This window comes from Mastomys coucha, unplaced genomic scaffold (genome assembly GCF_008632895.1).
Source record: "Mastomys coucha isolate ucsf_1 unplaced genomic scaffold, UCSF_Mcou_1 pScaffold6, whole genome shotgun sequence".
Taxonomy (NCBI): Eukaryota; Metazoa; Chordata; class Mammalia; order Rodentia; family Muridae; genus Mastomys; species Mastomys coucha.
The window spans coordinates 125,681,913-125,697,160 of NW_022196912.1; the positions used below are offsets into that span (position 1 = coordinate 125,681,913).

General features: G+C 42.0%; 1 protein-coding gene across 3 annotated transcripts in view; it reads right to left on the bottom strand.

The window, feature by feature from the left end:
- The window catches only part of Ppp1r13b (protein phosphatase 1 regulatory subunit 13B), an 87,982-nt gene that overhangs the window by 53,340 nt on the left and 19,394 nt on the right, over positions 1 to 15,248 (bottom strand). The window lies entirely within an intron of this gene.

A 15,248-nucleotide genomic window follows, 5' to 3' on the forward strand; every position in this document is an offset into this window, starting at 1 on the left:
CAGGTGTTAAAAAAAAAAGGAAAAAATTTAAATGATACAATGCTTCAAAACCAAATTGGAAAAAGGGTTTTATTGTAAGTGAATGTTTCTCATCTGGAAAAAAAACAAAACAAAACAAAAAACTGGACTCATTCTCTATCTCATGCATTGGCAAAAGTTGCTTTCAGATCAAATGTTTTATTTTATTTTAAAATTAATATTTCTCAGCATGTATGTATGTGCCTGCAGAAGTCATAGGAGGGCTTCCCTGTTACTGGAGTTATGGATGGCTGTGAGGTACCATGTTAGTGTTTGGACTCAAGCCAGGTCCTCTGCAAGTATTCTTTTTTTTTTTTTCCTTTAGAGACAGGTTTCTCTATGGAGCGCTGGCTGTCCTGGAACTCACTCTGTAGACCAGGCTGGCCTTGAACTCAGAAATCCGCCTGCCTCTGCCTCCCAAGTGCTGGGATTAAAGGCGTGCGCCACCACTGCCCGGCTTTTCTGCAAGTATTCTTAATACTAAGTCATCTCTGCTGTTCTGCCATAGATATAATTCATAAAAAATTGTAGACTAAATAAAAATTCTAGAACTAAGTATGTTTTATAACTATGTAGTTATAAAAACCCTTTCTAATAATTAAAAAACCAAAATCATAAGAATGATTATTCAAGCACATAAAATAAGAATTTTACAAAGCAAAGACAAACTGGAAAATATCTGCAGCTCACATTACAAATAAGTGGTTAATCTGAATCTATAAAGAACCCCTAAAATCACTAACAAAACACTAAAAATCAAATTCATTAAAAAAACTGGCCCCTAGAAATAAACTAAAACATCATAGCAAAATAAAAACAAACAGCCTGAGCTACCAAATCCATCCTAATACATCTGGAAAGTAAAGGTGGTCTGGCCTATATTCTCTTTACCATAAAGGAAAGATTTGGTCACTTTGATTAAGATCATCTTAAGATGTAATATTGGAAACAATTTCTTTAAAAACAATATTCTTTGGATACAATTTAAACCAAAGATCTCCTTTACTCTGCTGGTTCTCAACCTTCCCAATGCTATGCCCCTTAATTTTGTGGTGACCTCCAACCATAAAATTATTTTGTTGCTACTTTATAACAGTAACTGTTACTGTTATGAATAACGTAAATACCGATATGCAGGATATCTGATATGTGACCTCTGCCCAGAAAGCATTCCAAAGTTTTTTTTCATTAATCTTTCATTGAAGTTCAGAAACAAGGGGGACCAGGTCTGATGGTACACATTAATTTTAGACATCTGGAGGCAGAGGCATGTGCATTTCTGTGAATTTGAGGTCAGTCCAGTCTAGATAGCACATTTCAGGCCAGTCAGAGCCACACAGCAAAACTCGTGTCTCAACATCAAAACCAAGGCCAAGACGATCTCTGGCGAATAATCACACGGTAATAATCAGGGCACGGTAGCACACTAGCCGTCCCCACACTGAGAACACTGGAACTTGCTGGACGAACAACAGACTATGTCTCTAAAACTAAGGTGGCAGGCGTGATGGCGCACACCTTCAGTCCCAGTACTCATACAGAGGCAGACGCAAAAGCATTTCTAAGAGTTCCAGGCCTGCCAGGACTGCACAGGGAGATCCTGCTTCAAACAAAGTACAAACAATTTAAAAAAAAACAACTTAAAAACTGGATGGCACCTCAAAGAATACCCTCTGGACTACCCTCCACACACACACATGTGCATCCATACACATGAATATACACAGCATATGCACCCCCCCACACAAACATACTTGACACACACATGCATAGGCATGTGAACATATACACATGAATACACATGTGCACAGACACAAAAATAGGAGCATAATAATCAAAAGACGGGTACTGCAAGTGTTAACAAGGATGTGGAGAACAGGGTCCTGCACACTCGCGGGGGAAATGTACAGTGGTATGGCCATTCTGAACAACGACGCAGCAGTTTCTTACAATATGAAGCACAGATTAACTGTATGGTCTGGCAATACCACTTCTCAGTTAACCACTACGAGAAGTAACATCTGTCCACACAAAGCACTCCATAGAAATGTTCATGGCAGCTTTGTTCCTTCAGAATAGCTAGAGAAGAAACAACTCAAATGTCTATTAACTGACTATCAATAAAGAAAATGTGGCCCACCATACAGTAGACTATTCATGGATGAATTCTGACCACATTATACAAGTGGAAGAGGCCAGAAACCAAAAAACCAAAACCAAAACCAAACCAAACCAACAAAATCCCCAAAGCAAAAATAAAAACAACCCACACATAGCATATGACCTTGTTTATGTCTACAACTGTCAAGTCTACTGAGGTGAAAAGACTGGTTGCCTGGCAGTTGGGAATGCATAGTGACACAATGTTCCAAAATGATTACAGACTGCAGCTATGGCTCTACAGCTCTGGACATTTGCTGAAGATTACTAAATTGTTCACTTAAAATAGGCATACTTACTTATTTTTGAGACAGGTTTTCACTATGTAGACAAGATTGGCTTCAAACTTATAGAGATCCACCTTCTTCTGCTGGGATTAAAGGTCACCATATCTGACTTAGAACAGGCAAAATTTACGGCACACAAATTGTACCTCAGAAGGTTTTAGAAAGTGGATCTACAAGACTTTCAGAAAGGGCAATCAATTCTTCTGTTGCACAAACCCTTCAATGAGACTCAAGCTCTCTCCTTAGCTGTGTGGTGACTTTGCTGCTGCTGCTGATGGGAAGGGCTTTCCCTCATTCCTGGCTCTCGACTCTCAGCAGGAGCGTGGTGGACTCTGGGAATGTTTCATTAGGGCAATGGCTCTCACTCTGCTCCCATGAAGCTTTGGTTAGATCTGTCCTACTTCCATTTCCTACAGAAAAGGAACTGTGGGGACTGAAGAGATGGCTCAGTGGGTAAGTGTTCTGACCACTTTTCCAGAGATCCTGAGTTCAATTCCCAGCAAGCACATGGTGGCTCACAACCATCTGTAATGGGATCCGATGCCCTCTTCTTGTGTGTCTGAAGACAGTGAAAGTGGACTCATATATAAAATAAATCTTTAAAAAGGAAAAGGAACTGTGGAATAGCAAAGATAAATGACCTGGAAGAACACAACAAAAATATATACTAAATTTTAACTAACTTTCTGGATAGGTAATAAGTAAGGAGCTCACAGAAACCATGGAAAGGCTCCAGTAAGGTGGGCACAGACAGCCATCTTGAAAGACTTTAGCTTTTCCACACACCAGAGGACTGACTCAAAGCTCCTTCTGGGTCTGACGTGTTATATCTCTGTGTATTAACTTAAAACCTCAGAGATGCAGGCTGGTTAAGAGCATTTGCTGCCCTTGCAGAGAACCTAGGTTGAATTCCTAGCACCCACATGGCATTTAACAACTGTCTATTCCAGTTCCAGGGTATTTGATACCCTCTACTGGTCTCAGAAGCCTCCTGCACACACATCGTACACATGTACACATACATGCAGGGCAGATACTCATATACATAAAGTAAATAAATGTTAAGAGAGAAAAAAAGACAAAAATATCCTCAGTCTCTGGGCACATGATCACTGTGACTGCTGGAGCCAAGCCAGCACCTCTGCTCACTGTGACTGCTGGAGCCCAAGCCAGCACACCTCTGCTCACTGTGACTGCTGGAGCCCAAGCCAGCACACCTCTGCTCACTGTGACTGCTGGAGCCAAGCCAGCACCTCTGCTCACTGTGACTGCTGGAGCCCAAGCCAGCACACCTCTGCTCACTGTGACTGCTGGAGTCCAAGCCAGCACCTCTGCTCACTGTGACTGCTGGAGCCCAAGCCAGCACACCTCTGCTCACTGTGACTGCTGGAGCCAAGCCAGCACACCTCTGCTCACTGTGACTGCTAGAACCAAGCCAGCACCTCTGTTCAGGCTTGGACCTTTGTGAAGTAACCTAACTGGATTCAGATGTGTTTCTGCCATTAGACACATTACTTTGTCTACATGCATATTGCTCTGATGCTGGACCAGACCACTCCACTCAGCTCCTCAGAGCTGTGACAGCCTTTTTCAGCACTTATCAGAGCTCCTGTAACCAACCTAGCTAAAGGAACTCTGTCTGTTATTTGGCTCTTGCTTGGCTCAGGGAGATGTTCAAATGCTTATTCCATTTCCTGAGAACAGAGATCCTGGTCAGCCTTCAGCTGTGCCATCAGTACCTGGATCAGCACCAGGCATAAGGCAAGCACTATATAATCCCCCAATTACATAGGACTTGGTAGGACTTTTGAATCCTGAAGGATAAGTGTTTGTCTGCCTTTTTATCTTCAAGGTTTCTTCACAAAAAGACAAGAGAGTATTTACTGCTTTATCCACTGACTTAGCCCACACGACAGAAGAAAAGTATTATTGTGAAAGTCGGAAGCCATGATTAATATAAGAACATGATTCTCAGCAGATTCCCTCATACCTAGACATCGGGATGCCTCTTGCCAAACTCCTTCCTCCCACAAGGCGGCGCTGTGTGGCAATGGGGAGCAATTCCACACTCAGAAAAATAACTCTAAACAAGAGGTTAGATGCAGTGATGCATGCAAAAAGTTGAGGCAGAAGGATCAGGAGTTCAAGGCTAGCCCCAGCTACATAGAGAATTTGAATCTAGCCTAAGCTACATGAGTCCCATGTCAATTTTTAAAAAAGATATAATTATAATTGGAAATTGATCATGTATTAAAGGAAGAGTTGGCCTTAATAGATTGATGAAAAAAAATTCCAAAATAAATAAATACTTAAGCCTGAAAAATGCATATTAATCCCAACACTTGGAATTGTAGTGCAAAAGCAGGCTAATCTCGAGTTCGAGGCCAGCCTGGTCTACAGAGCACACTGCAGACAGCCAGGGCTACATAGAGAAACCCTGTCTCAAAGGGAAAAAAAAGGCAACAAAAACAAAAATATTAAAGAAAATTAAAAGTCACATCTCAGACTGAGAAGGTACCCGCAAAAGTGTACAGGCGACAAAGGACTTGCATCCTAACACACAGGGAGTTCTTGACATCAGTATGGAACACACTTTTTCAAAGGGCAAATGATGTGAACACACATCTAAGCAAAGCTGACATGTAAATGTCATGTGTGCATAGGAAGTGTTCATCATCACTGGTCACAGGGAACAGCTCTCAGAACAAGGACACAGTAGCCACCCACCAGTCAGGTAAACAGCACTTAGTAGTCCTGTCAACTCTGCTGTCACTGTTTCATTTTACAGCCACGGAGCAAAAGCAACTAAGCAGTAGACAATGCCATAGCCACTTTGGAAGACAGTCCTAATGTTTTATAAAACAAAACAGGGGTCACAGCTGTAATTCCAATCCAGCATTTGGGAGGCTGATGATGTAGGAGGAGTGTTACAAGTTCAAGACTAGCCTGTTAAGTGCCAGGCCCATCTAGGTACAGTATCTCAAAACTTCTCTTCAAACACAAAAACACCTTTACCATATAACGTTTATTTCCACACAAATGCTTGTAACAGTTCTCAGAATTGCCAAAAATGTGGAAACAACCAAGATGCCAATAGTAGATGAATAAGTCAACAAACTGACCTATTCAGACAGTGGAATACTATTCAGCAATAAAAGGATATGTGCCATCAAACTAGAAAATGACCAGGACCTCTAGCTATAAGTTGCTGGGTAAACTGGTCTGAAAGGCTACATACATACTGCTGGATTCCAACTGTGTAAGATTCTAGAAAAGCAAAATGATAGAGTCTGGACCAGCTACAGGGCTGCAAGGGAGAACAGACTGCGGGGGCTTTCAGGGCAGCAAAGCTATTCTGAATGACACTACAAGTGTGGAACATTACACATCTGTCAAAACCCACAGAACTATATTCCAAGAGTGAATCTCAGCATATAAGCCAAGGGCCTCAGTCAACCAAAACACCAACACCGGTGCATCACCGTAACAGAGAGATCACAACAATAGTTAATAAGTGCTAGGTCTGAGGTGGGAGGAGCAGAAAGTACGGGAGGGAAATTTTGTTTCTGTTTGATTTTTTTCTGTATTCCTAAAAGAGCTGTAAAATGGTATTTAACTTAAAATAAAACAAAACAATAGTATCCTGCACCTGACAAGAATGCATGCAGACATGTATGAGAGGTGGGGGGAGAGGGAGGGAGTGTGTGTGTGTGTGTGTGTGTGTGTGTGTGTGTGTGTCACAGGAGAGGGGTATATATAAGAACTGAATCACCTGATAAGATGTTTCTTAGTGTGGACCATGGCTCAATACTCTGAAAGAATGCTAGGATGGTCTTATGAAATCCAACAGAAGTAGTATTAAATTAAAGGAGTCACTGCGCCTCTACTAGTTTCCAGTCTCCCTGGTACAGTGCTGAGGGCTTTCATATTCTTAGTTTCTGTCTTTACACTAAGATGGCTACTACTTCTCACTATATAGATTAGGAAAGGGGCTTGGAGAGATTAAATAATGGGTTCAAGTCACAGATCTCACAAAACCAGAGAGAGAACTTAATTCACTCTGCCTGACTCCAGCACTAAGGCACTCTGAACCAGTTCTCCAAACAATTCCCCAGTGCTTCAAAATAAAAAAGAGAAGAGAAAAATCAGTAAGAGTTTTAATAAATAGTCTCTTGATTGTATAATCTTTCATCATTTGTTTACATTTCAATTAGCCAGGTTATACCTAACGTTTTTATTTAAAATTATCAGTTGCAAACTGAGAGCTTTTCCCCTTGTAGTCACTGTACTATGAGATAAGAACAAAGAATCCTAGCATTTACCCCATTAACCACAACAGTGGAATAGAAAAATTATTTGACCTAAACCATATAACTTTCTAATTAAATGTTCTTGGTTTTTCAAATTTTCCATTATAATTAATAATTCTCAGAATAAGAGTTCCTCTTTCTACACACTGATAAAACTCACGAGAACTTATTCCTGAGTGTTTTTTGTTGATGCTAAGACTGGGTCTCTACTGCCCAGGATGGTCTCCATCTTATATCAAAAGTGATCCTCCTACCCTGACATTCTGAGGGGCAGCGACCACAGGCAAGTACCCCTAAGCCTAGCCCTATGGTTATTTTGGTGCTTCAGGGGACAAGATCCAAGGCTTCATGCTAGCAAATGCACTATCACTCTACTATACCCTGCCCTGCATGTATTTTTATCTGCATTACTCATGTACTGAAGAGAATTACATATGTACATTACACAGAAGCCTGAACTCACATTATCTTTTATAACAGTCCAAAATAGAAATATCCCAGACTTACACAGATAATTTAAAATTTTTACTTATATTTCTGTGTCTGCCACCTGTGTGTACATGCCTGTGGAGGCCAGAGAGAGGGACTGACTATGGCCATGGTGCTGGAATCAAAGGCAGCTGTGAGTCACCAGCTATGGGTCTCATCTTCCTAAAGAGCAACAAACACTCCTAAGTGCTGAGCCGTGCCTCCAATCTCAACAGCCCAAATGTATAAATGGTCGAATAATGTGTAATATACTCTGAACTTTACTACTTGGACAGAAAAAGAATTGACTGTTATGACACAAACAACCCTTGGAAAGAGCAAATACAAATAAAGTCAGATACAAAAGTCACAAATTGGCTTTAAGACCAGCACTTAGGAGGCAGGCAGATCTCTGAGTTGCCAGCCTGGTCTACACAGTGGGTTCCAGGACAGCCAGGGCTACATGGAGAAACCCTGTTTCAAAAACAAGAACAAATGAAAAAGAATAATTCTATTCATATGAAATGCCCGGAGCAAACTACCCATGAAGACAGGAAGTAGACTAGTGCTTGCCAGGAGCTGTAGGGATGAGCAACAGCAAGTAACAGTAGATAAGAACATGGTTCCTTTGGGGAGATGAAGATACAAACAATTAGATAGTCATAATGATTATACAATTGTGGATATTTTTTTAAAGCCTGGATCTATGTGGTTATGTATCAATAAAACTTATTAAAACATATCTAGTTATGCCAACTCAATCTATCAATATTTTTTCCCAATGAAGTAGCTTTAACTATTCTAATGGCATTGTACCATAGGTTCATGATCCCAGTAATCAGGAGACTTAGGCAAGGAGACTCGAGTTTGAGGCCAGTCTTGGCTACACAGATAGACTTTTTCCTCAAACAATTAATTGTATTATTTATTTCTTTGTATTTTTTCTTCCTTCCTGGTAACATAAACTTATAGTAACACAAGTCCTATTCTGTCATGTGTGTAAACACAAAAATGTACTATTAATCCTTTTGTTAGTAGGAAAGTAGGGCTTAAAGACAATTAAGCTAAGGATATACCTCAGAGGTAGAATGCATGCTTGGCAGGCATGGAGGCCTACCACCAGAAAAAAATTACCAAAATGGTAACCTCGAAGAATATTTTTTACAGAATCTGGTATACATCCACAACACAATCAGAGCACAATTTCCAAAAGAAAAGTAAATCCAAAATACCTAATCCCTTATTTTACAAGAGACTATTAACTCTTCTGTCTTTTGGATGTACACTGGCTCTTAAAAGCTGTAACACTTTGGATTTGCTTTATAAAGGTGTGAGTTATTGTTTTTAAATATTTCTCATCTTAAGAAACTCAGCAAGAGTGTAGTGTGGAGCACAAGTGCTAGTGCCTGGACACTTGTCTGTTTACATAGGGAAATACCAGAGCAGATGACCTGGAGGTCACGCTACACTGGGAGCTGCGACAGAACTGCGATAAGACACCATGAAGTAAGGCAGACACACTGTTGCCAGCGTGGTCTGGGTAGTTTCACCTAATTAAGTGTGTTCCATGAAGGGCAGCCAGTGTTAGCAACCTTCAAAGCAACTATGAACAGGATCAAGAAACAACTGGGAAAACAAAGACTAAACATGAATTTATCGGGTATATTTGTAATGTCTGTTACATTAAAAGAGGAGGCTGGAGAGATGGCTCAGGGAGTTAGGAAGATCTGGGTTGGATTCCCAGCATCTGCATGATTGCTCACAACATCCCAGGGCATCCGATGACCTCTTCTGGCTCCCTCAGGCACTGCATGACACAGTACAACTTAAATACAGGCAAAACACTCATACAAATAAAATAATAAAAATTTAAAAGAAATTTAAGAGCAAAAAGAGAAGGAGCAGGAAGAGGGGTGGCCTTACATAAGCCTAGTTGTCACCTTTAACAGTAAAGCCTGAGCCGGGCGGTGGTAGTGCACACCTTTAATCCCAGCACTTGGGAGGCAGAGGCAGGCAGATATCTGAGTTTGAGGCCAGCCTGGTCTACAGAGTGAGTTCCAGGGCAGCCAGGGTGACACAGAGAAACAGGTCTTGGAAAAAACAAAATAATAAAAACAAACACAAACAACTAAAACCAACCAAAAGCCCCAAAGGACTTTTGCCATTTATTAGTATTAAAAAGTCATCATTATTATTTTAGTGCTTACTGAAGGGGTAGGGCTTCTTTTTCTAACTGCAACATCATCTAACTCTCCCAACAACTTCTGGGCCAGTTTCTGGGGAGACCCATTCTACAGGCAGGCCAAACTGTCCAAAGTCACACCAGGAAGAAGCAGAGAGTAGAAGCTAACCCAGAGTTGGCTACAGCTCTGCTTGCATAGGTCTGAAACAGCATGACCACAGAGTCACAATCACTTCAAAAGCAAATTAGACAAGTTCTTCCTTCCCCTGAAGTTGTGCATTGAGTTTTACACAAAAGTTATCAGGTAGGAACATAAAGCCAAACTTCTTTAAATGAAAGAACTCACTTCACACATATAATATGCTTTGAAAAAAACACATTTTAGGCATGACTATAAACAGTCAATGAGTAGAGGCACTATAAAAATGAAAGCGTCCAATAGCCCACACTGCTTCAGAGAAACATCCTACTGAACACAGCCATGAAAGTACAAAGCCCTTGGTGCCTTCAGACTCTAGGAATGCCCTTTTCATTCAGTACTAAGGACTAAAACTAGAACCTTACATATGCTAGGCAAGCAAGCCCTCTACCATCATATCTCCAGTCTTAACATTTTAAGTCACTGTCTCACTAAGCTGCCCAACCTGGCCTTGAACTTGTACTCCTACCTCAGGCTCCAAAGCTGCTGGGAATACAGGCCTGTGCCCACTGAGGGCATAGACCTGACCTGAGCCCTGAGGTCTTGAGTCTGCGAGGTCCTCATAAAGCCCATATTTACTGGACATGGTGGTGTACGCTTTTAACCCCACATGCAAGAGGCAGAGATAAGGAGATTGCTATAAGCTCAAGAAAAATTCATGTACACTTGTAGAAGTTTATCCCCATTCCTTTTAAAAAGGAAATTCTATATTCCAAATTAATAAAACATACAGCTAATATGAGTTTTCATCTCATTACATGGATATAATCTTCCAAACAAGCTGTATCATGAATGGTTAGCTGCTGGATGTTAGGAGTTAAGCAGCTCTATTTTTTCACAAAGGAAAAGAATAAACATTTTCTCAGTGCCTGTAAAACACACATGCATTTGGTCCTCAGCAATCTTGGTGCCATCAACTGAGATGTCGACTCGCCCCTCTGCTCTGTGACTCAGCTCCCAGAGATCATGCTTGCTTTATGTGGTGCTTCCCTCTTGTCACTGCTCACTCAAAAACATTCTTTGTACCACGAATATGAGTGCCTACTATGTGCTGGGGACTGCACTGATGAATTAAGGCTCTGGCCCTTGCACAGTTGTGTGAAGGCAAGGGAAAGACACAGTAAGACATGCAGTAGAGCAGACAGTGGCATGCACTATGGAAAATATACAGAAAGCAGACTAGATGGGCAATGGAGTGGTTTTGGTCTTGAAGAAGGTAGGTAGAAGCTTGGAGTCCAGGCACGGTGGTGAAGCTCGGAGCCCAGGCACGGTGGTGAAGCTCGGAGCCCAGGCATAGTGGTGTGTGCCTATGATCCCCACTCAGGAGAAGCAGCACAAAGCCAGTCTGGGCTACAGAAGACTCTTCTCTCACCTAAGTCAAATGCCTTGCTGGAGGAGGTGACAGAAAGCCCGACAACAGTCCAGCAGAAGAGCACGCAAAGGAGCAAGTGTAACGGCCCCGAGACAGAATGAAAGCCAGGCAAGAGTGAGATTCCCTGAGGAGTCCACCTCTGCTGGGGCAGAAAACTAAGAGGAGAGCAAATGAGAGTAAGATGCCTGTCAGGCTTCCCTAAGACTGATGGGAAGCCAGGAGGACGTGAAGGCCAGCACATTTAGACATTTCCCAGCTCACTCCAGCTGCTTTGTTGACAACAGACCTATGCAGAACAAGCTCAGTTATAACAATTCCTTAATACTAAACTAGTATAAGAATTTGAGACAGAGTGCCAGAGACACAGCAAGAGAAAGTAGCTGGAGAGATTGTAGCTGGAGAGACTGGCATAGATGTGGACGTAAAGAAAAGAGGGACGAGACAGGACCTTAGTACTCCAGCTGTCAAGGTCCCCAAAGCTGTCCCTTTCTTGCCCTAGCTGAACACCGTGCTGTTTGGTTTTCTATCCAATGTTCTTCCAGAAGACTTATTAAAATTATTTATCTATTACTGTTTATATATATGATGCATGTTAGGTGGCACTTCAGTGTTTGTGCACACGTGCATGTAGGTCAGAGTTGTAGCAAGTGGTTTCCCCACTGGGTTACTTTGCTGCTCGGCAGGTAAAAGTATCAACTTCATCACCAGGATCCAGACAGCAGGATAGAACTGATGCCTTCAAGTTGTCCTTTGACCTACACATACATGTTGAAGCAATTGAAAATGTACATGTGCACATACACAAACAGAATAACCACATTTAAAATTATCACTTTACAAACAGCAATCTGAGAACATTTTTATGAAGGTTCTTATGCTTACTCCAGGCACCACAGCTAACTGTAACAGCTCAGAAAGGATACAGTTGCTCCATTGAAGCCAGCTGCTTCCAGGCTCTGACTAGCCCTGTGCCTGCCAGTGGAATAGGGCTTAACAGCTAGGGAAGGGAGTGGAAGAGAGGGCAGCAAACCCTGCTTCAGCTCACTAAAGGGCTGACCAGAGAAGCAAGAAAGGCTTACAACCATAAAAACGCCCTTCCTTTCCCATCACCCCAAGGTCAAGTCGTTCCTCTGTTCAACAAACTAGAGATGTCCTGCAGCGAGTAGTGACAGCCCATGCTGAAGCGGAGTGAGCTAAGGCCACCTTCCCTTTGTCTTAGCTATTTCTCAATAGTTCCTGTCTCTTCTGACTTCAAAAATAGTTCCTGTGCTGTTACTGACTCAGTACCCAGGATGTTCTCATAAGGATCCATATTCCAACACGAAAATAAAAGGTAGTATTCACACTAGTCCACTAAAAGAGAAGCACACGTTAGCAGCAAATTTGAGACTATAGTATCTATTTGGGTTTTTGTTTTGTTTGGTTTTGGTTTTTTGAGACAGGGTTTCTCTGTATAGCCCTGGCTGTCCTGGAACTCACTTTGTAGACCAGGTTGGCCTTGAACTCAGAAATCCGCCTGCCTCTGCCTCCCAAGTGCTGGGATTAAAGGCATGCCCCACCACTGCCTGGCACTTCAATTTCTTAAAACTAATGTTTTTCTGTGTTAAAGAAGAAACAATTTTTTTTTTCTAGTTTGAATTAGTGATCAAGGGATTGCTTCCTTCTCGACCCTTTTAAAGGTGTTAAATTCAACAAAGAAACACTCTGAGAATTTAAATTTAAATGTTTAAATCAGCCATCAAATGTCAGAGCCAGACTAGCAACCATCTAACCAACACCCTTTCCTCAGCGTATAGATGAGGGAACAGGAAGCCGCCCAGAGATCAACAAACTCTTCAGTAATAAACCAAGACTGTAATCTAGGTGTCTTGATTCTCAGCACAGCAAGCTGTTTCCTTCCTACAGTTAGAGATTTCAATTACTTAACTTTAAATGCTAGATTCCATGAACTGTCTAGCACAAAGCCTGATGTATATCAGCATGTCAAGATGGGCCTGGTGGCATGCACTTGTAGTCTCAGCACTAAGGAGGCAGAGGCAGGTCTCTGAGAGTTCTAGGTCACTCAGGGCTACATAGTGAGCCCACCAAAATAAAATAAAATAAAATAAAATAGAGAGGGAGAGAGGAGGAGTGTGTGTTGGAGGGGGAGAGACAGACAGACACTAACCTAGGTTTGATTCCCAACACCTGCACAGCAGTTCCTAACTGTAACTTCAGTTCTGAAGGATCTGGTATCCTCTTCTGGCCTCCACCGTCATTACATGCATGTGGTGCATAGACATACATGAAGGCAAAATACCCATACACATAAAACTAAACGTTCAAGGCCAGGGCTGGAGAGATGGCTCAGCGGTAAAGAACACTGACTGCTCTTCTGAAGGTCCTGAGTTCAACTCCCAGCAACCACATGGTGGCTCACAACCATCTGTAATGAGATCTGACACCCTCTTCTGGGGTGTCTGAAGACAGTTACAGTGTACTTACATATAATAAATAAATAAATCTTAAAAAAAAAAAGTTCAAGGCCACCTTGGGCTACACAGCAAGATCCTAACGCCATGCACCTCCCGCATCATTCTCTCAAACCACTCCCCTTTAAATTTCTGTACCTAACCATAACTTTGGGCACCAAAATAGTTGGACATTCCCCTGCCAGTCCCTTAAAAGTCACTGATACGAATAAAATTTAAGTCGGGCTGTTATAAGTGCATACCACACAACTTAAGTGTGATCCCGAATCCCAGTGAAAAGAGCTAACCGTCCTGAACACTGGTCTCTCTCTATGCCTGTGCTCTCACATATATAATAAAATAAAAAAACTCTCCCAGACATCCTTAATGTGAAAGGAACAGGCATGCTGGGAAATGAGGCAGATTACATCAGCCCTTTTAAAAGGGAAATGCAGGGTTGAAAGGCTTGGTGCCCCTCTGGGACTGACTCTAAACCTAGACACAGCTCCACAAAGCCTAAGATATGACACTGTTCATGGTGGGCCTAGGTCCCACGTGTATGAATGTTTTACCTGCATGCATGCATATATGGGCACTTTGTGCATGAGTGGTGCCTACAGAGGTTAAAAGGGGAGGGGCATCCGCAGGAGTCACACATGGTTGTGAGTCACTGCTTTAGTCCTAGTAACTGAACCAGGCACTCTGTGAGAGAGAGCAGCAACTGCTCTTACATGTTGAGCCATCTCTCCAGCCCTATAAAAATCTTAAGGCAGACACAGCTTGGCAGGCCATTTTACTTCTCCAAGATAAAAATGGGCGCTGTTGTTCTCCAAGAGAATGGGGAAGGAGGTATGGAGGGAGAAAGAAGGGGAGTGTTCTTGTGTGCTTGGCACTCAGCTGACCTCAGGTTGGCATCTGGCCTACTTCACTAAGGCACACAGACACTAGTCCCCACTTGATAACCAGGATCCTACACTTGGGGAACCAGCTGGCCTAGGAATCCATCACCCCAACCCCACTTCTGCTGTCGAGGACCATACACAGTCAAAGAGTCTTCCACCCCAGCTGCCATCTCCAGCAACAACCCGCACTCGCGCTGATCCTGGGTGTCAGATCTACTGCCGAGCACTGTCCACATAAGAGTGTTTCAGCCTGGGGTAAAAGTTTTCTCTTCCTTTCAAATAGCCAGCTGTGGTAGTATACACTTATAATCCCAATGCTCAAGAGGCTGAGGTAAGTTATCATGGATTTGAAGCCACCCTGAGCTACATACTGAGAAAACAAAGGCTAGAGGTTAGCTCAGTGGTAGAATAGTTGCCTAGCATGTACAAGACCCTGTGTTCAATCTTCAGATACACAAATAAGTATGTAAATGATACATCAATAATGAAAAGCACATTCATTTGTAAATGACAAGACATAATTTTTTGAAAGTGGCAAACAGAGGAAATGAAGTTTCTTTTGATTTATTTACTTTTCACATCCAGTATATATTTCTTATACCTTTTCTGCACCGTTAAAATGTTCTCTTTATTTTAAATAACAAGGGCACAGTAAGTTGAATGCTTAGTATTTAGCTAATGATACACTTTGGGCATGCTCCCACAGAAGTACACACTTTGTTTTAGGCTATGTATTTTTTTCTCTGTATGACCACACTATAATTTATTGAGACAGGCACCATTACTTTATTTCACAAATGAGGAAACGAGTTCCAGAAGTTTATATAATTTGCCTAAAGGTCACATGGCTAGTAAGTGGCACAGCCAGGTTTGAAGTTGCCTGACTCTCAAGACTGCATT